Below are 24,085 nucleotides of genomic sequence, written 5' to 3' on the forward strand. Positions count from 1 at the left end.
AGAAGAAGGAAGCATACAGAATGTTAAAAAGGGGACTGGCCACTTGGTAGGCATATAGAAATATTGTCAGAGTATACAGGGATGCAACAAGAAAGGCTAAGGCCTGTTTGGAATTTTATCTAGTAAGGAGTGTAAAGGATGATGAGAATAGTTTCTTCAAATATATCAGGAGCAAAAGGAAGACTAGCAAAAATGTGAGCCTGCTACTGAATGGGGTAGGGGCCCTGGTGACAAAAGATTCAGAGAAGGCAGAGCTACTGAATGCCTTCTTTGCTTCAGTATTCACTTGAGATCAGCTGTCTGGCACTCCAGATCCAGGAGACCAGGGAGGAATTCCAGAAAAAGGAAGACTTCTCCTGGGTGGAAGAGGCTTGTGTTAGAAATCATTTGGACAAAATTAACTGCCACAAGTCCTTTGGCATCAATGGGATGCAGGGGTTAAACCACAGCAAGATACCAAATTACCATTAGCTCAATTACCCTGCTGTTTCTCAGCAGTGCTTGAAACAGTACTGATGACAGTTAGGGCACCTCATGCTTGCTTCAAGACCTTGTAGTGGGCCTCTGATCTGGACTGATCTGGTCTGTGTTGGTCTCTGCCATGCTTCTTCAGCCAGGATGAAATTATATTATTCTATTTCTTCAGTCTGGTAAGAGTTTTATATAAAACTCCATTTTCACTGGGGAATAGCTACATAACTAGTCTGTTGAAGTTGCACCTGGAACTTTCAGTCTAGGTCGATAGGGGAAGTACACTGCGTTACTACTGTCTGCCATAAGAGCATGGGCTCTCAGCCAGTGTCTAGAAGACAGCACTGCTGACTTGCTTATGCACTTAGCTGCTGCTTTGGTCCATTAACGTGGAGGTATTTAAAGCATGGACAGTTCTCATTACAATTAAAGGCCTTGATGTGACAATTGTCTGCTGTACGTGGTATCTTGTGTCTTAAATGCAATAAGCTCTATTTCTGTATGCTGGCAAAGAGCAGTCAGAAATACTACTTTTATTTATAGCCAGGAGATCATGTGCAGTTGCTTAAAGGCGCCTTTCTATCTTTTAAGAGCAGTGGCTCATTGAACACAAGGATTAAAATGCAGACATCAGAGTGTTTTTTAAACATTGAGCTGCGAAAGTATCTTCAAAGCCTCCCTTTACTTAAGGAATTAAAGTGATAGCACCTGCTTCTGAAACCGTGTTGGAGATTTGGTTGCCACTCCCCCTTGGAGCCAGATAGACCTTAGAGGGGAAATTGTACATGATGTTCCAGTCAAATTGTTGTACTGGAGAGCTGTTTAGGCAACAAAAAGTAACACTGTGAAAGTACTGCTTACATTGTAAATGTTGCATAGATTTATTAAAAGAGCTAGTAATGATGGAAGAGCCTGGCTTCTGTCCTGAAACTGTGTAGTTCTTTTAGCCACTTTTGCTTCTCCTCCTGTCTTCTATGGTCCCTGTAATGTCTTAGCAATGTGGAGCTCAGCATAGGCAAACTGGCTGAAAACATGCTGCAGACAGTTCTGTCACAGCTTCGTTGGTCTCAGCTACCACATTACCAAGGAAGAGCAGCAACCACATATGGTTGAGAAGAGCGGTGTGCACAGTCACAAAGAGCTGAATGCATATGTCCTGATTCCCATTTTTTTCTCCCCTCCTAATCTCTTAGCTGTAATGTCACACCAGTATCCAAATATTTATACAACCTTATTATTATAAATATTCACTCATTTAGTAACTACGAGTGATTAGTCATTCCAATTCCTCTCTGGTAGGCATATCCTTAATTTACTGGGTGTAAGGAATGCAGCACAATGTTTTGATCAATGCTAGAAAAAGTTATTTATAGAGATAAGAATTAAATCCAAACTATATGCAGATTCTAGCATATGAATAACTTTCTAGGGGATAAGATAATGTGTGAACTTTGTCTTGACTGCATTAACTACTCAGTGTTATTTCCTGTGTACATATTCCTCTGTTTCAGTACACTATTATAAATATTAGGGGGTTTATACTTTTTCATTTCTTTAATCATTGGCAGTTACTAAGGAATAGCAGGAAGATTAGAAAGTGACTCAATAGTTTACCTCAAGGTACCAGATGTATGCATATTTAAATATGCCTTCAAATTAGCTCCACAGTGATTTCATCTTCAGAAAAGAAAGACTCTTCCAAAATTCTCACTAATTTAAACTCTGCTAATAGTGAGGTCTGCAACTTACATGAGCCTTTGTTCTCTGCATTAGTACTGAAAATGAATATTCAGAGATATTTCTTCCATCTTCTTTGTATTTACTAATTTGTGAATTATATATGTATATTGTATATACCCTAATATATATACTCTTCTGTATCTGTAATAAAAAGGATATGAGAAGAGAATCAAGCAAAAAAATCTCTCTCCCTATTTACAAAGGTCTGCTAAAAATGGTTATTGAATTCAGCTGTCTGTAATGGTAGACAACAAAGGAGTACACTGGCAGCTATCTACGTTGGTGGCTTTTGCTAGGTGCCACTTGGTAGCTGAGAATGTGCTTTCTATGAGAGGCTATTGTTATTCTCTTATCTCCTGGCAATACAAAACTCAAAAAAAGAACAACTGCTGATATTTTTCTGTGTAGAAAATTTGACGTTGGCTCTTATCTGCATCATTATCTTTACTGGTCACTAGCAGATGCAAGCTGGAATGAATTTCCTCATAGTAGGTAAAGAAAAATCTAGAAATGCTTTGAGATTAATTTGCATTAAAACAAGTTTAAATGTTATGAAATCTTGCAAAGCTGACATGTAAGTTGGAAGGTTAAGCATTTATGGAGTTTGCTTCCTGCATATAGGTCAGACATGATGGTACAAAGAGTGTGATAAATACATTCATCCCACATATATGACAATTATAGAATTTCTAATTGCAGTAGCTCAACAATTTATTTTTCATTTTAATTTTTAATGAGAATACTTTTGGTTAGGTTTTTTTTTGACATACCTTAGGCCATGAGAGCTATAGTCCACATATATATACATTATTAAACAATATAGCCTAATGTGAGTGAATCTGCTGAGCAAAACGGTTTGTGCTGAGGAATGACATCTACATTATTCAAATGTTTTTGCTTCAGACCAGTTCTAATTGTCTGAATGCTTGTTTGAAATTGGAGCACAGCAAAAGAGCTTTGAGTGCCACGCAAACAGAGTCTAGTTTGTGCTCCTGAAGCGATGATGGAATGGGTGCAAGGGGTTCTGATGAGCAGTCCTTCATCTAAGTCTGCTGTCTGCATGCTGGAATACCAGAGAGTTCCCCAAGGACACTCTGCATACACCCAGAAGCAATTTGTGTGTTAAAGACTTGAATCTAAAAAATACATGGAGGGTCATGGTACAGTCTATGACATACACACATAGCTTTCTCAAGGATGTGATAATGTACCAAAGGCAATATAACCCTAGAAATTGTAGAGAAGGCTGGTGTTCTTTGACAGATGTAGAAAATAAAGTGAACTTACCTCTGTCAGACTTGCTTTACCCACAGACTGGCCACTTCTCTTGCCCAAGTATGTGAGTGAAATTGGGCATTTAATAACACACTAATTAGAGTAAATACTGTAAAAGCATTAACCTCCTTAAGGTGTTTAAATTGAATTCCTGGGTACTTTGGCTCAGTTCCAGTTTTCAATAAGTTCCAATCTAACAGTATCAGATCACCAACTCAAAGGCTCTGATTTTAGTTTATGGAATATTCCCGTTAATAATGATACCTTAGACATCCATTAAGTCTGGAACATTAATTTTATGGAAAACTTCCAATACAACTCCATTAGATTTTTTTTAGCTAAATTAGCAGTATAGGCTTTTAACAAATGTCATAAATAGCTATATTTAAAAGGAAAGATCCTCCAAATTAAAGCCAGACCAGAATAGAAAATACAGCTCCCTTTGTTTTAGTCATGACCTTCAGAATCTGTTTAAAAGTTACAAGCTAAATGAAGCCCTGGGTGCCTCACATACCTTGTTGTTTGACTGCTGCGTGAACTAAGAAAATAGAGGATGACTTATGAATCACTGATGACTTATGAACCACTGATGTTTGTGGGTTTTTTTTCTTATTTTCTTCTGGTAGGTGAAATCCAATAGGTTACACAGGGCAATACAATACTTTTGAACATGTAGTTCTCATGTAAGTGCAGTGTATTACATTATACATTTAAAATACCATAAGAAGCACACAAAAAAAAAATATAGGGTATTCAGAAGCTTTATCTTCTATCCCCAGTTTTCATATTTGGATCCTGTCTGGCATGTGTGAGCTTACCTGTTTTCTCCACCAACTTCCCAGTTGCAAGTCACCTTCAGCTAGCTGCAGCAGAGTAGGAGAAGGATAATCACACCTTCAAATTCTATGAGAATCAGCTACTGGGGAAAAGGAAAAAGATTCAGATCAGTGCTCATAAAGGAAAACACAAGGGAAGATTAGACATCATGTGCTCTGCTTGGTGAAAGCTCACCCAGCGGCCAGCAGATAACCATCAGTCAGCTGGCAGGACAGCTTCAGGCTGCATGAGTTCTTGTTCACGATCAGTACTATGGGAAATGGAGGACGGAGTTACCACGGTGGTGGAGTTACAAAAGAACATAAATCTGAAGGAAATCAAGTTCCAGCTATTTCTTTGCTTCCACATTCACTTATCCCATCTGAAGCAGCTGCCATTTTTTCTGTTAATGGCTCATCCAGAATGAAGGCATTCAAAATAACCCCAAATATGTTAATACTATCAGGGAGAGCCAGTGTTAAGTTTCCACCAGCTAATGTCAAACACAGACAGAACTAATGTTATTAAGTCAAATTCCTTCAAACTGGACTTCTTTATTAGATCTCAGTGAGACTGAAACTGTAAGCCAAAAAGAGAGTACATTATGTTCATTTTGTATGCATATGTTACAGACTGAAAAATTCTAGTTAGAATTTTCCATATAACCTGAATAAATCAAGAAATGTAAAATTACTAAAATCATATGACATTTTAATGTACAAAGCAGGTGGGACAAAATTAACATTGATCTTTTGACTTTAACTCTGCATTTACTAGCTTCCAAGAACTAGCTTTTAGTGATGATATGTTCTCAGCTGTTACATGTTCATTTTAAATCATAAATCACATATATAATTTTTTTTTCTTTTTGCATAATGAAATGTTTCTGTGTATGTCACATCATGCTTTTGTTCTTTTATTATTTCCTTCTCTCTCTCTTTTGATAAAACTCAATCTCATTAGTCCAGTCACTATCTCTTACCTGTTGTCAGTACTTTGATGTGGAGAGAGGCTGAAGCCCATGCATCTCTGCACTTTTGGAGATATTCCCCAGTTTTAGTATTACGAGGAGGAACTAGAGTCACTCTTGCTGAGTCCAATGTATCAATAATATTCACTGGATTACAGTTCCGGCTTATGCTAGTGACAAAGCCCAGTGGGTGTTTTTGTGTTGAATCTTAGCAGTCTTTTATTAATTCAAGTGTATACATACCAGTATCAATAGTACTACATAATAAAAAATTATCAGTAAAAATGAATCCTTCCTACTTTGAAATAAAGAATTGTTTTGTTTACTTTGAAGTATGGATTCCTTAAAGTAGTATTTGTTTCCAAATTGTAAGGACTTTTATTAATGTAAGCCATTGAAACGATCTACTTAAAATTAGAAGCCACACACTCTGAAGACAGGCAATCAAAGCTAGTGAAAATTATGAATAAGAAATTGTTTTGTTCTGTCTAGAACACCACAATCACTTTGTGCTCTGCACTACTGGATAATCAAGATACCCAACTTCAAGAACCAGCTCTGTCAAGAACTTACGGTATCTAGTGCTTTTTATCCCCTTGTATGGGAGATAATATATTTTTGTCACACAACAGGTCATTTCCTCCACTCAGATGATAAACAGAAATTAACTCTTACACTCTATCATTCTTGAGATTAAAAAAGTGTTGAGGATGCTGCTTCTCCCTCATACAAGTGCACACTGAGCAGGAAGCTCTTTACAGGATTTAGGTTATTGAGTGTGGTCACTCAGGTTTTAGCAGGAAATGTGAGTTAACATTAAATACCATATATAACAATTTGAAATCTTTAAGCAAGATTTGTAAACATGCAGTGAATGTATTATTTATATTAGTATAAAAAGCTGTAAGGGAGAAATGTTAACTTGGAAAATTAGTGTAGAAAAATTACATTCATGTAAAATAGTGACACAATAGTGTGACTCTGCTCCCATGTAGAGTAGCTTAAGGTAAGCCTTCCATGGTTCAAATGAACAGTTTGGTAATATAACAGTACAATCTACACCTTTAAAGTTCACTACAGTAGTAAAGAGATTTCTCATAGACATTGGGTTAGAATAGTCACTTTAAGGATGTAGTCCTAAGAGGTTATCCCATCTTATGAGAGTAGGTGAATCTTCCTAATCTGACTAGGACTATCAAATGCTCTATGTATACATTATTGCATTCATGAAGACGTAGATTTAATTTGCATCTAAAAATAATTATAAAAATTCTTATCACAGTTAACTAATATTCCAGTGTCTTTTTGGATGCATAAACAAGCTTTTCTTGTTAACAAAGAAAACAACCTACAGGAGACATCAATTCTTTGATATTAGAATATCCTGTTTTATGTCAGCGATCCTAGTGTTGCCTGGAATTTTTCTAACCTACAGTTTTCAATTTTGCTTCAACAAGAGGCTTGATCCAGGTCTCAGTGGAATCAATAGGAGTATTTCTGTTAACTTAAACAGGAGCAGAGTCAGGGCCAAGGTCAACAATATTAATTTGCTATAGCTTCAGGCAGACATCCTCCCTTTTTTAAGGGCAAATCTTCACTTCACCTTGCATGTAATTTAATAACAATTTATAAAGCTTGAAAAGTTACAGTTTCTCCTAAGGATCTGAGAGGATCTAGTTTGGGTGGTGTGCAGGTCCTGTCTTCAGAGGGCATACAAGATTAGCTTGGATAGCCTTTTATTTCTCTCTAGATGGGATTGGTCATTTCTTTGGGCAAGGACTTGATACAGTGTTTTGTCACTGTCTTTTCCTTTAAGGATTAATTCAAGATTTTTAGTCCTGTCCGCGCAGATCTTCAGTAGTTGGTTGGCATTTTTCTTAATGCAATTGCCAAGATAATCCACAATGCTGAAGAGAAATTAGAAAATCATTTTATATCTAAGCTTCCAAGGTTCTGTCTGTCTGTCTGCCTCGATCTCTTTTTATTTTTTTCCTTCAGCTTTCCTTCAGATACTGTCTGTCTTTTGGCAGGCTCAGAGGTTCATAAAATATTACCTTCAGCACATCAATACAAAAGTGTTGGCAAGCTGGTGACAGCTATTATTTCCCAATGCCTCAAATTTCAAGGTTCTGATTTGCTACATTGTCCTTTTTTTCTTGTACTTCATGTGTCTCCTGGGTCCCTACTACAGAAAATTAGCAGTACTTCAGCTTTTTGATGTTTAGCAGAACTCATAGGAATAAAATAAGCCAGGACTTACCAGTCTAATATACATGTAATCACGTTATAAAAATGGGGATGAAAGCAAAAATTATTCAGTAAGGTTGGTAAATAGAAGGAACGTATTATAAAGCCGTGGAAGGTTCCCAAAGATAACAGACTGCAAAACAGTAGTGAGAACTCTTCTCAATTTCAGAAGTAGTAAGTGGTTTATCTTGTCATGATGACATATTTTATGTCAAGTGTATGCACCATGGCTTCTTTTCACCTTCATCATGTTTTAAAGCTAAGCTGTAGGTTTTGTCAATTGAAATACAAGTGTGCCTTGATTTTGTATTTGTGTACAGTGTACCCATAATGTGGTATGCATTATTTTGTAAATATAATAACATGGATCTGATCCAGTAAAAACACAGCCAACTGCTCACTATTTGATGAAACAAAGCTGGGTGAAGGAAAGATGAGACCTTACATCAGTGCTTCACTAAAAGTGCAGGGTGCTCTTTTCCAACAAGTTCCTCAGAGGTGCTGAATGCCCTTGATTTGAAAAACTGAAAGCTCTCTGTACTCTCAGAATTTATGTCTTTATTTACATCAGTCTTATTTTTTAACTATTAAATTCTTTAAGCCAGGCTTTGTAACTGAGAGGGCTTAAGTGTCAAGTGGTTACCTATAGTGCAACAATACAGAAAAGACTGAGGATCCCTGCTGGAAATGTGGAGCATTATTCTACTCTTATTGCCACAACATACATGCAAACTGTGGCAAGAATGCTCAATATGATTTAATCTACACAATAAAAGGTATAAGAGAACTGTATCCACTTCTCTTGTAAATCTAAAAATGGTGATGTGTATCAATCAAATCTGTTTTTCTGAGAAGCAAAGCTGAATAAATCTCTTTTTGAATACTTATACTGAAGTCTCTACTAAAAGAAGATTATACAGAATAGAAATAAAGAAGTTCTTATGTTTCACAGAAAGTGATTGAGGAAGTGTAGGGGGAAAAGACACAAAACCTAACAAGTTTCACAACAGAAATACACATCCCTCAGACCTCATTAATAAACTTAATTTTAATTTAATTTTGGCTACAATATAAACAAAAATATTTTGTATTGCACTTGTGCTGAAATTCAACATACAGGCTCTATAGCAGTTTCCAAAAATGGAAGTAGTTCTTCTCATCAGCTGTTTTTAAGGAAAACAGCTCCTAATGATGACATCACAGGAGCTATTTCTGCCACCATACTTCCTGTGCAGCTACCATAGTTATAAACTAAAAATTTATAACACTGTTTGAGATACAAGAAGGAAGAAAATTTAGAACAGTGACAAGTTGTTATTAATAATCTTTAAAATCCCATCTAAAGGATAGAACTGAGGGATCTGTCTATGACTTGAGCTTTGAATCAAGCTAATTCTTTCTATCTGTGAATTGAAACATGGAGAACAACAAAATAAACATTCTGATCTTTTTCAGCAGATTTTTTATTTTTATTAAAATAGAAATATCAGGTTGGCAGTGAGATTGGGAAAGAGAAAATAAATGTGTCTGTGAGGGTGGTGAGGCACTGGAATATATTGCCTAGAGAGGGTATGGATACCCCTTTCTTGGAAATGCTCAAAGCCAGGCTAGATCAAGTGGGAAGTATCCCTGCCCATGGCAGTGGGGCTGGAACCAGATTGTTTTTAAGGTCCTTTCCAATCATCCTATGATTCTATGATATGTTTGGATATTAAGAATGTATTTACGTGTTGCAGAAGAAAACATTTGTAGCTGTAACAAATACACTTGATCTTCTCACTAAACTATCCTATTTCTCAAGGGACAATAGCAAAGGATCAGAAAAAGCATTTATATCTTTTTATACCATGTAAAAGTTTTTGTTTAATGTACTGAAAAAAAATATACACTAAGAGTCAAAGGTGGTGATACAGAAAATATGTAGCCACATGTACTTCTTTAACTGTAGGTGTAAAATATTATCATCATAGTCAATTAGTCTACAACTGTACAATAACTACTCGATCAAAAGTCAATGAACTTTAAGTTTCTAAATTATTTAGATGCTTTTGAAATGTCTTCTCTGCTTCTCTAGGAAAGTTTTTAGATTTTTTTTCCTATGTTTGTAGAAATTTTCTTCCTGTTTTTCCTATATTACTAGGATCAACACTTAAAAGGCATGGCTGGAAAGATCTGTTGTTTCAATGCCTCTGCATAAATATAATGACACTTGAATTAGGTATGAAAAAAAAAAGGCCAAGAAGCCAGAAGGGAAAAAAAAAATACAAGAAGGCAGCCAAGAGGGAGAAAAATGTAGATATTGAACAAAATATCTGGCAGCGTGCCCAGACAAAATTTTCCAGACTTATCAAGGTCAGGCATCACAAGTTTTTCTGAGGATAAATCCCGTATATGAAACATGAGATATCTAAACAAGCCACAGTAGACACTTGCTCTCTCTTTTCTGAGGCTATAGTGAGTGCTAATTAGAATGTTTGAACAGCAACTGAACAGCACGTGCCAATTAGGCAGATACGGATGGTAAATAACACTAGGATCATCAAACTTGAGCTGCAGTTGGCAGACCCACCACAGTCACCCAAGAGGACCCAGAACCATGAGAAGAAGGAGTCCCATGACAAGAAAGCTGTTGCCCTGCTGGGTAGGCTGGTCCTGGGCAAAAGCCTAATGAAAGGAAAAATAAAATTTTCATGGGGTAGGGAAATCAGATCAGCTACCTTTTGCTTTCTCCAAGATGTCTTGGCTTATAAATTGTTTTATTCAGTGTATTGTATAGATTGTACAGTTTTCTCCCTTAGCTCATTGCTTCTATTTTGTTTTTAGGCCCATCTCCCCACTCTTTCCCCTTTTTTCCCCTTCCCTCTCTCCTAGGGCATGGGTCCATGGGTCCTTCTGCTCCATTTAGTCATGGAACTGAGCCAAACCGGACCATAAACCGTTTACATTTATGCAATTACTGATTTATCTTAAATGCAATTGCTGGTTTAAAACTTACAGAGATGCCACAGGAGGTGACAAATAGAAGAGGATTCTATGAGTTGGCTGTTTTTTATGAGTCATGTCCCTTTTTCGTTGGTCTTGCCTGTGTTTAACCTTTTCTTTTCTTTTTTTTTTTCCTGAAGTAAAGATCTAAGAGTTGATAATATCTTTATACTATCCCCACCTTTAAGAATCCTGTTCCTTGAAAAATAGTAGGAAACTAACCTTTTCTAATGTGGATACATACCAGTTCATTTCATTTCATCTCTGAATTTGTGGTACTATTGAGAATTTAAAACTCTTTAAAAAGTACTTCCACAAAGAGTAATTTCAAATCCTGGAATCAGTATAGGAATTAGAGATGGGAGAACCTGTGCAAATAAGACAGGGAACAAGACAAACCATAGCTTGTGGTGTCTGCCAGCTGTGGTTCTTTGGGAGGGCTGGGAAGTGTTGAAGTGATTGTAGGAGAGGTTCATCGTAACATTTATAGCCTAGCAACTGGTTGATAGAGACCTGATTTGATTGCAGTTTGCCTAAAGTAAGCAATCATGTGGAGGGATGAAGTAGATTATTGAATTAAACAAAATACAAACTGCTCCTCTGCACTCTCCTTCGTTATCCCCTTGAATCCTCTCTGAGTTCCCTCTGAAGTTCTCTGGCATGCTTCACTTTTCTTAATCCTGCCTTTTTCAAGCAAAATTTAATTCTTGTAAATCAGTTCCATTCTGAATCTGTAAGCCTGAATGTTTGGAAAAGTCTCTGACAGTTTAAATGCTTACTTAAACCTCCTAACATTTTAAAGTTATCTCAGAACACTGTAATCCCATCTTTGCTGAAGGTCTCAGAAGCCCACTTCTCTTCAGTGATAAAATATATATGAATAAAAACAGTATTTCAAAGTATTGCTCCATCTGTGATTAACTTCACTTTTTCAAGTGCAAATATAATATTAGCATATATTGCTAACAGCTAGGTAATAAAAGGCATATGCTGGTACATAGGGTAAGCTTCACATAAGGCCGCTAAGTCTTCTTTATGTAGTAAAGAAATCAGAATTTAGATATACTTTAACTTAGTGTACCTCTCATGAATTCTGTGAAGTTAGAAAGAAGTTCAGTATTCTGAAAGTTTCCCACTGAACACTACTAAAGAAATGAGTTACTTGCTCTGCTGAGGAATAGAATGCAAATAAAATAAATAAAATTGACACAAACTCTAATGGTGGTAAAGACTGAATTATTGAATTATGCAAATGGTCAGAGGTTGTGAAAATCTGTCTGCACTAAATTACTACTGAATCTGACTTTTTCCAAACAGCAGTTGTCAATTTGTTTCCTGCTGGCAAAACTGTTTTGATAAATGCAGGACTTCAAGCTTGAAGTCTTCAGTCCCTGAAATTTTGTGAAATGTAGAAATTGATGCAGAGAAATCACAAGTACAACTACAGGACCAGTCTTTTCTCTGGCTTATAAGGAGACTGATGAATAAAGAACAGCTACAAATAGATCTATAAACTGTAATTCTTACTATAACTTTGCCCTAATTTTTCTAAGTTTTGTATGTACTTGTTACTTTTTTCCAGAAATAAACATGTTAACCCAAGTTACAATTGGAGAGTGGTAGAAAATTGGCCCAGCTGTAGGCATGAAGAATCAGGAACAGGTGAGTCAAACTTTCCTTACAGAAAAATCACTGGAAAGAACTACTCTGATCTGGTTTCAGGAAAGAATGGAGAACCTTCTGGCAGCTGAAGGATGGTCATAGGCTCTAGGCAAGGTGGATTTTTAAGAATAAATGGTTATCTGTTTGAGGATAATAGTAAGTGCAGTGTGGCCTTTGAGAATTTTGGTTACCAGTTTGCTGATTACATTGGTTTGTTGCAGTTTGATCTAATGTTCCTTTCCAGTACATTGTTTTATAATATTGCCCTGGGAGACTTTTAAGTGGTGTGTATGGACTCTGTAATTATAGAGTAGTTAACTGCATGAAGAACTGCATACTTTTCAGCATATAAATATTATTGGTGTAGAAGTGGAGTGCTACTGTTATCTAAGCCTGTCTAGATATTTAAAATGTAAACTGGGTAATTCAACTTATTTATGGTATCAGATGTCATTTGTTGTGCCAAGCCTCAGGAACGAAGAGTGAGTGCTTTAGAAATGCTTGAAATCTGTAAGAGGATCCTTAAAGGATTAGAAGCAAAGTAAGAAATTTGAAGTCTGATGAGCTTCATAGTCCTCAGAGCTTTGCTTCCTAGATAGCCCTTTACAAGAAGAGAACTTAATTTTTATATGTAATTTGTAGACATCATTAACTTGTTATAGTTGTGTTTGCTAAGTCATCCTCAGGCATTGCCCTGGTAGCACTTCTGTGCTCCTATGAGCTCTTGGTTCTCTATCTGATAACAGCTGGCTTGTAGCCTGTCCTCTCTTTGGTGACACTTGTTTTAAAAGCTAAACACTTGTATAAAATGCTGAAATGCAAATCACTTTTCAGTCAAAAGCTTTCTAACAAGCTCTGATTGTAGCTCTCTTTCATTTTCTACACACAACAGTAATTTATGCTGTAACTCACAGGACTGATGGAATCTTTATTACAAACAAATGATTGAATTGTTAAAGGCTTAACGCTTCCTTTCTGAATCTATAAAATGGTGAATGTTCTTCTCCTTGTGATCATGTTTTTCATCCTGGCATTTAGAATGGCAAATGAGTGTTTGACAGTAGGCTCCTGGCTCAGTGGAGATCCTAGGTGCACGTTATATCTTGCTAATTGAGGAACTGGAAGAAGCAGCTGTGTCAGCATTGTGTTCTACCTTTGCTACTTAGCTGTGAGTAGATTGTTTCTATCAAGTAATAGGCTGGCTAGCTTGGGTATACTTGCATGGTGTTGCATGCCTTCTTCTATGCAGATTTTAAAACTATCTGTCCAGAGTTCACCTGAATTCTCAATAAGCCTCATGACAATGGAAAGGTGTAATAATTTATTTAAGCATCTTCTCAGCTTTCTGTGCAGCAGAGGACTAGATATCGTTTTCTACAGTGAGTAATGAATGAACTCACTGAGTACAGTGAATTCAAAATGAAATTTCTGTCACTAATGTCATTTGGTCTAGAAGCCCTAAGGATGAGGCATTTGCATTGTTCAGAAATGCTAAATAACTCTGTAGCTTGTAATAAAATCATAGAATCATTAAGGTTGGAAAAGACCTCTAAGATCATCTAGTCCAGTTGTCTGCCTACGTTCAATATTGCCCACTAACCCATTTCTCTAAGCGCTTCATCTACCCTTTCTTTAAACACCTCCATGGATGGTGACTCCACCAGTTCCCTGGGCAACCTGTTATCAAAACAGATTATTAAACTTTCTCCTTTAAACCTTAAAATCTAAATTCTTCTGCAGTGTATGTTTCTTTAGTACATGTTACTTGTGTATGTATAAAATGGGAAAGGGAACAAGGAGGCATAATAACATTATTCTGGCATAACTATTTATTGTAAAGAAAACACAAATTATGGAAAAGTTCTAAGGTAAATCTAGTACCTTCAGAACTAGCTCTATGTGGTTTTTATCCTCTCCCAACTGTCCTTTATCTCAGACAGTAACAAAGAAACAGTGCACGTTACTACATAGGCAGGGAGAACGTTTTTTCTCAGGTATAGTGCTAACGTTCTTCAGAAAAGTACTTCTTACAAAGTAACAGAGGTGCAGAGTACAAGATCCTGTGCGTTCCTATATCTTGGCAGTCATGCATGCCAGTTTAAAAAAAAAAAAAAAAAAAGTTGGCTGAGAACTCCTGCATTTGTCTCTTCTCCATCAGATGGCCATGTATGGTTCTTTACAGTGGCAATAAAGATACTCAGTAATGAAAGGATTTTTTTCTTCATGTCTAGAAACTTCACAGTATTGTTTCTGTTGGCTCATGTTCTTACAACATTTACAGAATACTGAGAACTTCAGCAGAAAGAGAGCTGTGATAGATGTATGAGGGCTGATCCAAAAGTGAAGCCTCCCACTTAATTATGTTGTCCTATGACATCAGGGCAGATGTTGGTGGTATGGCAGTAGAGGGTGAACCTTCCCACCAATATTCCATTATATGTTGTTGCTGTGCAACAGATGGCAGAAGAGGGGCAATCTGGCAAATTGGCACCTGACATAGAAGTGTGTGTGAAGCGAAAGTGTGTTACTGAATTCCTCCATGTGGGAAAAAATTGCACCCATTGACATTCACTGATGCCTGCTGAATGTTTCTGGAGACCAAACAGTAGATGTGAGCCCAGTGAGGCTGTGGGTGGTGCGTTTCAGCACTGGTGACAGTGACATGAAGGACAAGCCACATTCTGGATGACATACACAGCTGTCACACATCAAAATGAAAAGCATTTCTATTAGCTCATCCGTGCAGATTAGCTAATGAAAAATAGTGTTTTGTAGCTGATAATTTGCTTTATCAAATAGTGTTACTGTACTCCTTGTATCTCTGTGTAGTTTCCATGGAAATAAATGGGAGGCATTACTTTCAGAGTGACCTATGTAATAATTATGTTTTATCAATACCCTATCAGTTTATACCAGCTAAGCAGCTGCACCTGCATTAGTCAAAACAAAGTTTGGATATCCGCATGCCTGCCCCTCCATCTAAATGCCTCAGGTTTCTAAATGATGATGGATGGGGTAGTTTTGCTTTTCACTCCTTCAGAACATGTCATAGGAAGGCATAACTGGATGTCACACGTTTGAAAAGCTTTACATTCCAAAGAGCCTTGCTCCAATATTTTCGCTCTCCTTGCTTTATCTGCCTTGGAATTTAATTGAACCAATATAAAAATCTGAATCATTGTGCACCTTGAAAATCAAGGTGAAGCCTTCTTTCACCCTGATATTTCTGGTGAGAAATATTTTCTGTTTTTCCCATGTTATCTTAGTGTGTAACTTTGTGTATTAGTTTGACTGTTCTCAGCAGAAGTAGTACAGATGGTGACTCCTGGCAGACAGCATTATTGAAAGACATTATGCTGCATATGTACACGTTGTTAGCTAACTGACAGTTTTTATGCAGCTTACACTGCTGAGATTCTAAAAGTCAGAAAATTACCAATTGCAAGTCAGAGGTCAGCTCATTCCTTAGAAGGCTCAAAAATCCTAGTCTTGTAGCAGTGGTGCCATATGCTCCTCACTGCTTGTTGCCTTGAAATCATAGTAGTGATAATCAAAAGTCAGTTGTCTGTTGTAATCAGATTGCAGTGAAATATAGATGCGCAGCCTTTGAGCCAGTTAGATATACAAGGTGTAAGGCAGCATGGAAACAGTCCAGATCTCCCCTAATCAATACTGGTAAAGTCAAAGGAGCTTTTTAACTGTGAATGATCTATCTTGTACCAAAAAAAAAAAGAAAAGAGGAAATTTGATGTGCCTATTCACAGTCCATAATTGAAAAGGATCGCAGTCAGTGAAGAGGTGTTCCAAAGGAGTACTGCTGTGACTGGGGTTAAATCCATTTTTATGATTAAAAAGATTAAGTAACCAGCATACTAATGACAATTCCAGTTCAAGAAATAGCGAATAGCCCTTTGGACAGAGCAAACTTATACAAAAGAATGCAGTAAAAATAAGAAAAACGGAATATAAAAAAATAGAACTTGTGAGAAAGAGGAATATGGCCTCTATTTCTGGGAAAAATCTTTCACATTGATGTTTCTTTGGGAGATGGAAGCTAATTACTACTAAAGCCAAATGCTAGGGCTGCTGGTGGATATGATATGTACTAGAATTTTTGTCAGTAGTGAATACCACTGAAAATGTGAGCAGTATTTCCCTCTATTTCATTTTTCAGCATGCCAGTACATGGCTGAGTGCACAGAATGTGGAAGAGCATGGTATCATTGGGACTTTCCTGTTTTAGAGGAAGAGTGAAGGTGATGTATGCCATTCCTTATCCTTCTAATATCCTGGCAAAGAGGAATGCTTGTCTCTTGTTCTGCTTAGACTAGAATGAAGAGTGGCATCATGGAACACGTGATGTCTGTTTTGAATCAACTGGAGACAGTCACTTAAGATGATAAAGAAATTAGAATAGATTAGTTAAATATTTTCTAAATTATTGCTTATGCTTTAGATATACAAGAGCGTGAGTTTTTATATGACTTTTAGGGTATAAGGCTTGAAGCAGCACAAAAGGACAGAAGTCAGATGTAGTAGGAAGTCTGAAATGGACATCAGAGGACTAATGTGCTAGATTGTGTAAGGATTTGGAATAGCTGCTTCAGGAACAGGAAGAAAGAGTCCTACACTGAAGAATTTTGAAATGAAATAACACTGGCACAGAAAAGAATCAATGTAATGAGTGTGTGAGGAAGGCAATAAATGGATTGTAAAGCTGTACAACTAATGATGTTTAACCTCTATTGCAAATGTAGTGAACTGTTTTCCTGATTATTAAATTAATGGTCTAATTTCAATATTTCTAACTTCACTACAAAGGTGAGAAACTGTTATCTGATTAAGAAAGCAAGTACTTCTCATGCAATGTAAAATTACAAATATTTTGTTCCTCTTACTGATATATTACTTAATATGAGAAGTTAGAATTCAGTGCATGTGTTCCTCCATCCACATATCTTTATTTGGTATGTGGAAAAAAAGGAAAAGATGTTTCTTTCCTGAAAGTATATCAAATCAAAAAATTCACATATTGCTGCTGCTTTGTTAATAGGCTTATGTCAAGTAAACTAGGTGTAGAGAAAGCCAGTGGATTAGATACCTGAATGCTCATAATTGTTAACGTTATAAGATGACTGTTACTTGAAACAAGAATTAGTTACCAGTAGAGGGTGTTTTCTTTTTTTGTATATTAAGACTTTAAAAAAAAAAATCCTATACCCAAATTTGGGGGATATTTTGAAGCTGATGGATTAAACAACCTCAAGCATGTCTGAGGTCATGTGACAGATCAGAGTAAAACTTAGGGTCCTAGGCTTCCGGAGTTTCCATTAAGCTTATCACTTTAGGGCCTTTTGAGTATGAACTTGGAGAACTATTTTCTTTTTTCTGTGGGAGATATTTGTATTTGAAGATTTTTCTCCCTCAGTCCTTCCTGTTCATCAATTGAATAATCCTATTGTTTCTTCTTTATTGGTCACTTCTTTATTGGTTATTATCTGAACCAGTGACAACTTGTGCTGCCATCTTTTGCACTGCGATGCTATTGAGTTGCATCTCCCTTGGTAGACAATATTCTATCTTAGGTCTTATCAGTGCTGCAGAGAGCAAAAAGACACCATGCATCTGGCAGTCAATGCTCATGTTTATGTATCCCACTATGATGATTGCCCTTTTGGAACAGCGTGACATTTTCTTCTGTTCTCTGATGCAGCTATTCAAATAGATACTCTAAGGAAATATTTGAGTCACAGATAACACAAAAGAACATGATTAACTGCATTCAATTTACAGTGTCCACAGACAAAGAACCTTTAGTTTTTCAGGGCTTTTTTTATGTACAAGTAGTTATCTAAGTAACTTCAGGCCTTATCATTCCATTCTGCTATTAATTCCCTCTTAATGAACAAGTATTTTGGTTTCTCAAATGCTGTCTCTGATTTATATATTGGAAACTGATTTAATTCTATACTAGCCTAAATTGTGATGCCTAATTGGTACTATTAAAGGTACATATTTAAACCACAATACTCTAAACAGAGATCCTACATTATGGAGTAGAGGAATGAAGAGGGGCAGACCTGTGGTAAACTCAGGTCATTTTCTGGAGGGAAGATATGTATGTTATGAAGGCCATTAGGATAATGTTGCACAGTCTGGTAGTTCCCTCAGTGTTTCTCATCTTGACGAAGGGTAGAGATTAAAGAAAAAATGGTGGCATTTTGTTACTACTGTGAAATTACTGAAAAATTCTATACTATTTTTCCTAATCTAGGAGTCTGAAGCTAGTGCTCTGCTGCTAATTGCATTTGTGGTATAATGTGGTAATAAACTAACATTGTGTCCATGGTATGTAATGTAATGTTATCTGAGTAGCTCAGGCATTAGTTGGTACATAGTAAAGGCTCAGTGCACTATGTCTTTCCCTCCTTGTATGATTTTTCCGTTATTTCTCCCTCACAATACCTCTTATTACCCTCATATCTCTTCCCTTCTTTTCACCGGTATTTTGTTAACGTTAGCTTGGTTATTCTTATGCTTGGATAGAATGGGAGTTGAGAATTTCTGATTGGTCACTGAAGTTGGGAGAATTATTATTAAGCCAGCTGGAAATATGTTATGAATAAATGATTTCCATCTCAGATTAATTCTTTTAAGTAAAAAGTTATCACTTGAAGAAAATGTGCATAATGCCTAGAAGTAAATGAGGTAAACTCTATTTCCATTGTGTAGTCAAAAGAGCAGAAGTGAACACAGCCTGACTTTTCTCTTGGCAGTTAGTAATCTAGTTTACTTGTAAAACTGAGTGATGAGCAGGTCTCTTTATATTTTTCTTTCTCCTTTGACCTTGTAATGTAATCAGATGGTAGACTGAGATTTTTAAATGGTCAGGTGATGGGCTCTTGCTGTGAAACTGAGTGCAATCTGAATTTGGTGCTTTTTTTTCTACATAGCGTTACAGACCAGCTTCATTGAAATCTGATCACATAAGAGTTAATGGCTTTTCCCCCACCCATTGGACAAAGAACAACTTCTGGTGCATTTAAAATATTCATTACACAACTACTGAAGCATTCCCTGTGTCCTAAATGGTTAGAAAATTGGTTGGAAACAACCTATTGAACAAAGCAGTCACTCATTCACTCTACTTCATGTAACTTAGGAAAAAAAAAAAAGAAAAAAAATTGCCCAAGCCATTGCTTTTATAAACCATTTAATACAGTTTATGATAGCAATAATCCCCTTGAAATTGATTATATTACTGTAGTTTGTTATAGTGTTAACTGCCCTTGTCTTCAGCTTGGTCCATTAACTGAAAATCCAGCCATTATCTTATAATGGGATGATTCCTCCAGGATTATTACCTTACTTTTAGTTTGTTGAAGATTAATATTCTTGTAGGACAGTGAAACAGTGTCAAAATTTGTAATAAATAAATCCAGTTTTACTTTTATATAATAGTGATATATTTATGCAAGATGTTTCTGGGGCTTACACGTAGTTTATTTCATTATTTGCGTCAGAAAGAGGGAAAGCAGCGGGTTTTTTTTTTTTTAATAAAAAGAACATTTGTTGCCCCAAATAATTAGTGGCAGATGAAGAAAGACAAGGAAGATAGTGTTAAATGTGACAGCCTTAATAATGGGGAATTAAAGTTTGATTCCCACTGTTCTGCTCAATGGGAATTTTGCCGGTGACTTTGGAAAATCTGGAAAAAGACTAAAGGCCAAGAAGACAAGGAGAGAATTATGCTATATCTTTTCTAAAGCATTGAATTGAGGTGAGAGAAAAGATGTTATAAGCAAAAGGCTATTCAAGCTAGTGCTGTCTGTATCTTTATAAGGAAATAAAATGCTATTCGGTGAATTGGCAGAACAGTTCACTTCAGAGGATGAAAATCCTGAAACAGTTCCCTAAATTATGTCTTTACCACGCTTTCACAACCCATATTTTCAGTCCCCAAAGTCATCTTTTTATTTGAGTAATACCAAGCCAAATCTAAAGGAGATTAATTATTAGCTACGCAGCGTTATTAATTATTCCTGCAATTCACTCTATCAAAATATGCTGTCATTCATAAAATTCTGGTGTGAGCACTGAAACTACTGCTTCCTCCAACTTCATCAGACTTCTATGTTTTCTTCTCATACCCTTCTTAAATGTTGTCAGTTCATCTGCTAGGGGTTGTCAACCAAAATGCAAGGAAATCATACAGCAGTATTAGAATGTACGTACAACCTCTAAAATGTACTCATGACAGCTTTGACTTGTGATTATTTGAGAAATGCTTTGTCTGCAGTGTGTTTCCTAGTATGGGGAAATCTCTGGAAATCCTTTTCCTGCTTTGTACAAGGTATCTTTATTTTGATTACCTCTTCTCTGAGACTGAAGAGGGAAGCTTAACAACATGAATTTACTTGTATTTATGCCTGGTGTGTTATCAATCTTTTTCACAAATGATGGTGCCTACATGTGAATATATTTATATATCTTCAAGAGAAAGACATTCCTTAAAGTATATACCTTCAGTTTCATCAACAAATCGACATGTCTCCTGGGAGAACTACTTCCTTGTGTTTCCTTTTTTATGTGATAGCAACCTTTTTTTTTTTTTTAAAAAAAAAACCCTTCACTATTGCTTTCTAACTTTTTGTGTTCTAAAATAAATAAGCAAAGTTTAAAGGGCATGTACTTCTTTGAATTTAAAGTGATATAAAAACTTGATAAATTTAATTTAATTATGTTAATTGATATTTCATTTTGAGGTGTTTTTCTGCGGTCAAGAATCCGTCAGGAAGCAATGTGCTTTTTAAAGTTTTTGCAGACCACTAACTCTAGAGGGGTCTTCTGTGGATCTTTACTGATTAAGTGTGTAACTGAGTTTCTCCTGAAATATCCCCTTTCATCAGTGGTTGTTTCACTGACCTGACCTCAGTATTCAGTTCTGAAACTTCAACAGACAAATGCTCAGATGAGCTATGCATATGCAATGAAGTAGATGCTAATTGATTAAAATCCTGTGACACTGAGGGTGTGGCACCAACCCTTCTGATAGAGTCCACACTATGTGACCTAATTTAATCCTTAGCAGAAATACTGTTTACTGGGTGCATGTAACTACTAATTAATCTAGTAATTCCATATGATCAAGGAATCACATATTTGGAATCACATTGCCAAGTATTTGCCTGTGATCTCCTGATTAACAGCAGATTAAATAATGAGAAGTACTGCATGTTCTTTTATGCATATCTGCTAAGGAAAGCTGCATTATAGACCGAAGCACTTGTATGTTTCTAGAAACAGGTGTAAATTAAGGCTTAAGGTTTAAGGTCAAAGAGAATATGATACTGTTTTTGACTGATGACAGTCACAGTTAAGTTCTGGGAGAAATGCACATATAAAACCGAAGTTTCAATTGTATTACAGCTGAAAAATTACTGCACTGTGCACTTTTCCTCTGTTGGTTATGTTTGTGTTATATTTGACAGAAGACAAGTCATGCTTTTGGAAAATGTGTGTTTGTCTATGCTCGCTGTGTGTTTTTCTATATTCTGTTCTGCAACTAAAATCTAGCAGTACTCATTCAAATCTGAGAGAATGTGCTATTCCTTTAAACCTGCTGTATTCAAGCAGCTGTGCTTCATGTGTCGCCAAATAAGAATCTCAAAGTATATTTTGTACCTGAAATATAGAGAGTATGTTTGTGTCAGCATCTCATGTATTGGCCACAAGAATCTCCTGGAGCTATAGTTGTCTAATTGTCTGGAAGCAGAAGAGGAGATGGGATAACATGACTTGCTGTGGCATCTTATACTTAGCCAGATCCTGAACAGGCCACTTATGTTCAGAGATGTTTATTCACTAAAGAATTTTCTCACTGTGTTCTTTTCCTTCTCCTGAGCAATATTTGTAAATAATTAAATTGAACGAACTTTAGAGCACTCTGATATTGTTTCTTTTCACATAAGAAAACATCTGAGTTAAGTTCTTATTTGAGTTCTCATCTGTATTCAGGTGCTGCCTCTATGTAATGAAATTGAGGAGCAGTATCAGGGTTAAGATTGTAGGGAATTAATAGGCAGTATGTATAGCATGTTACCCCAGCTGCGCATAAAGACATTCTCTAAATCCCTGCCTGACATCATCATCCAAAATGGCTGAGCGTTTTCCTATTTGAATGAATCAGCCAGGAACCAATGTATCCACTCTTGCTGTGGTGTAAGCACTTCAGTCAAATTGTTGTTAGGTCATAGATAGCTCATGCTAGGTTCAATAAGCAGTTTGCAGTGGTTTATTTGATCAGCTGTAGTTAGTGATGAAGGCTTTCTTGTCATATGGGGTCTAGCAGTATAATGCCAATGTACTTTGCTAAGTGATACAGATGGCTTTTGCAGGTTACAAGGTACAGTAATGAAGCTGCTGTGGATCTTGCTAAGGGTCCACTAGATGTGTAGATCAAAACTCATATCTATTGGGGGAGTCAGGAAGCTTGGAAGCTACATTTTATTTGGTGCTTTCAAATTATTTGACACGATGTATCTTGGGGATTGGCAAGCCTCCATATTCATGTAGCTCAATACTACAGTTTACGTAAAATTTTCCTTCTTATGATAGCCTTCAACAGAAGAATACATAGAGGAGAAAGAATAGTACCACTTATTTTGGAATTGAAATTATTTCTGTCTAATTTTACAAATAAGGTGAGCAATTCATCTTCTAAAGAGCAGTGGCAATGCAGAACAGTTGCATCCAGCTCCACTTCTGTGAGGCGGTCAAGGAAAATGCAGTTGAGATGGTCATAACTGCATATGTGCAATGTGTTTGGGAAATAAGTAAAAATGCTACTTCACATTTTCTAAAATATTTGTGATGAATAACATGCTTGCAGAAGGACAAGACAAGTTTAGATTCAAATGCTTCCTTGGTCATTGAACAGATATGAATGACTATAGATTTGCATCAAAGTGATCCTGAAGTTTTTTATTACCTTCTGCAATTTTCAACAAAGTGCACGTTTCTAACACAGACCTGTAGTATTTAATCTCAGTATGCTAGACACAGTAAGTATATCTTCTATATAGTTCATTAACCAGAATTCTATCTAGCTTTTTCACCTTCTCAGATCTTCACTTAAACTACTTGGCAAAATATTTATTATCGTAATTTCTGATTGTTGTTACTTAACCTACACTGATACTAATCCATGAAAAGTGAATGTAAAACAAATGAGGGCTTAACATGGAAAAACATCACTCAGTTTATCAACTTGCACAAAAACAGTGAGAAATGAAGATAATAAACTTTCTTTGTTTAAACAAAGAAATTGATGAAGTAAACTATTCTGCAAGATTCCTTCATTATCATCATTCCCAAGGAACTTTGCCTCTACGTGACATGAATTCCAACAGAAGGCAAATATCGTGACAATTTTATTTCCAGTATCTCATAGTTTTATGTAAGAAGTCTCTCCTGGAATATAAAAGCCTGACTAATGCTCTGACAAGAAGGCGTTATTTTACTAATTTTGAAAAATATTCAAAAACTAAAATGGTATGCAATTGAACAACTGTATAGAAATAACTAAGTATTTTGCAGGCTCCTTTGTGTCCTTTGATAAACCTAATTTGGCCTGTAGTTGTAAAATTAAGTGTTTGAGAGTAGTATTAATAACAGATAAAAACTAATCCTGTTCTCTGTCTTTTTAATAGAGTCACTATAATGTTTACTACAGTATAGCTGCATCCTTCCTTTAGTATTGCACTTCCTCCACAGGAAATCTGAAATTTCCTGAATGGACACAGTAGTTTCAACAAACTGATTTTGAAATAATGTAAGGATAAATGTGCCTGTTATCATTTTGTACATTGACACCAACAGATAATCTGAAATATATTAGTATCAGAAAGGCAACACCATTGA

General features: G+C 36.2%; 1 long non-coding RNA gene across 3 annotated transcripts in view; it reads left to right on the forward strand.

The window, feature by feature from the left end:
• LOC110399035 overlaps positions 12,212 to 24,085 on the forward strand; it is a 92,857-nt gene continuing 80,983 nt past the window's right edge. The window contains exons 1-4 of one of the 3 annotated variants that reach the window (XR_002438842.1): positions 12,212 to 12,277; positions 13,202 to 13,331; positions 16,338 to 16,419; positions 16,655 to 19,612. This is a non-coding gene — a long non-coding RNA (uncharacterized LOC110399035). Of the gene's footprint in view, positions 12,320 to 13,201; positions 13,332 to 16,337; positions 16,420 to 16,654; positions 19,613 to 24,085 lie in introns of those variants that run through there. The other 2 variants (XR_002438843.1, XR_002438844.1) reach the window with 2 other exon arrangements.

Source organism: Numida meleagris, chromosome 4 (genome assembly GCF_002078875.1).
Source record: "Numida meleagris isolate 19003 breed g44 Domestic line chromosome 4, NumMel1.0, whole genome shotgun sequence".
NCBI lineage: Eukaryota > Metazoa > Chordata > Aves > Galliformes > Numididae > Numida > Numida meleagris.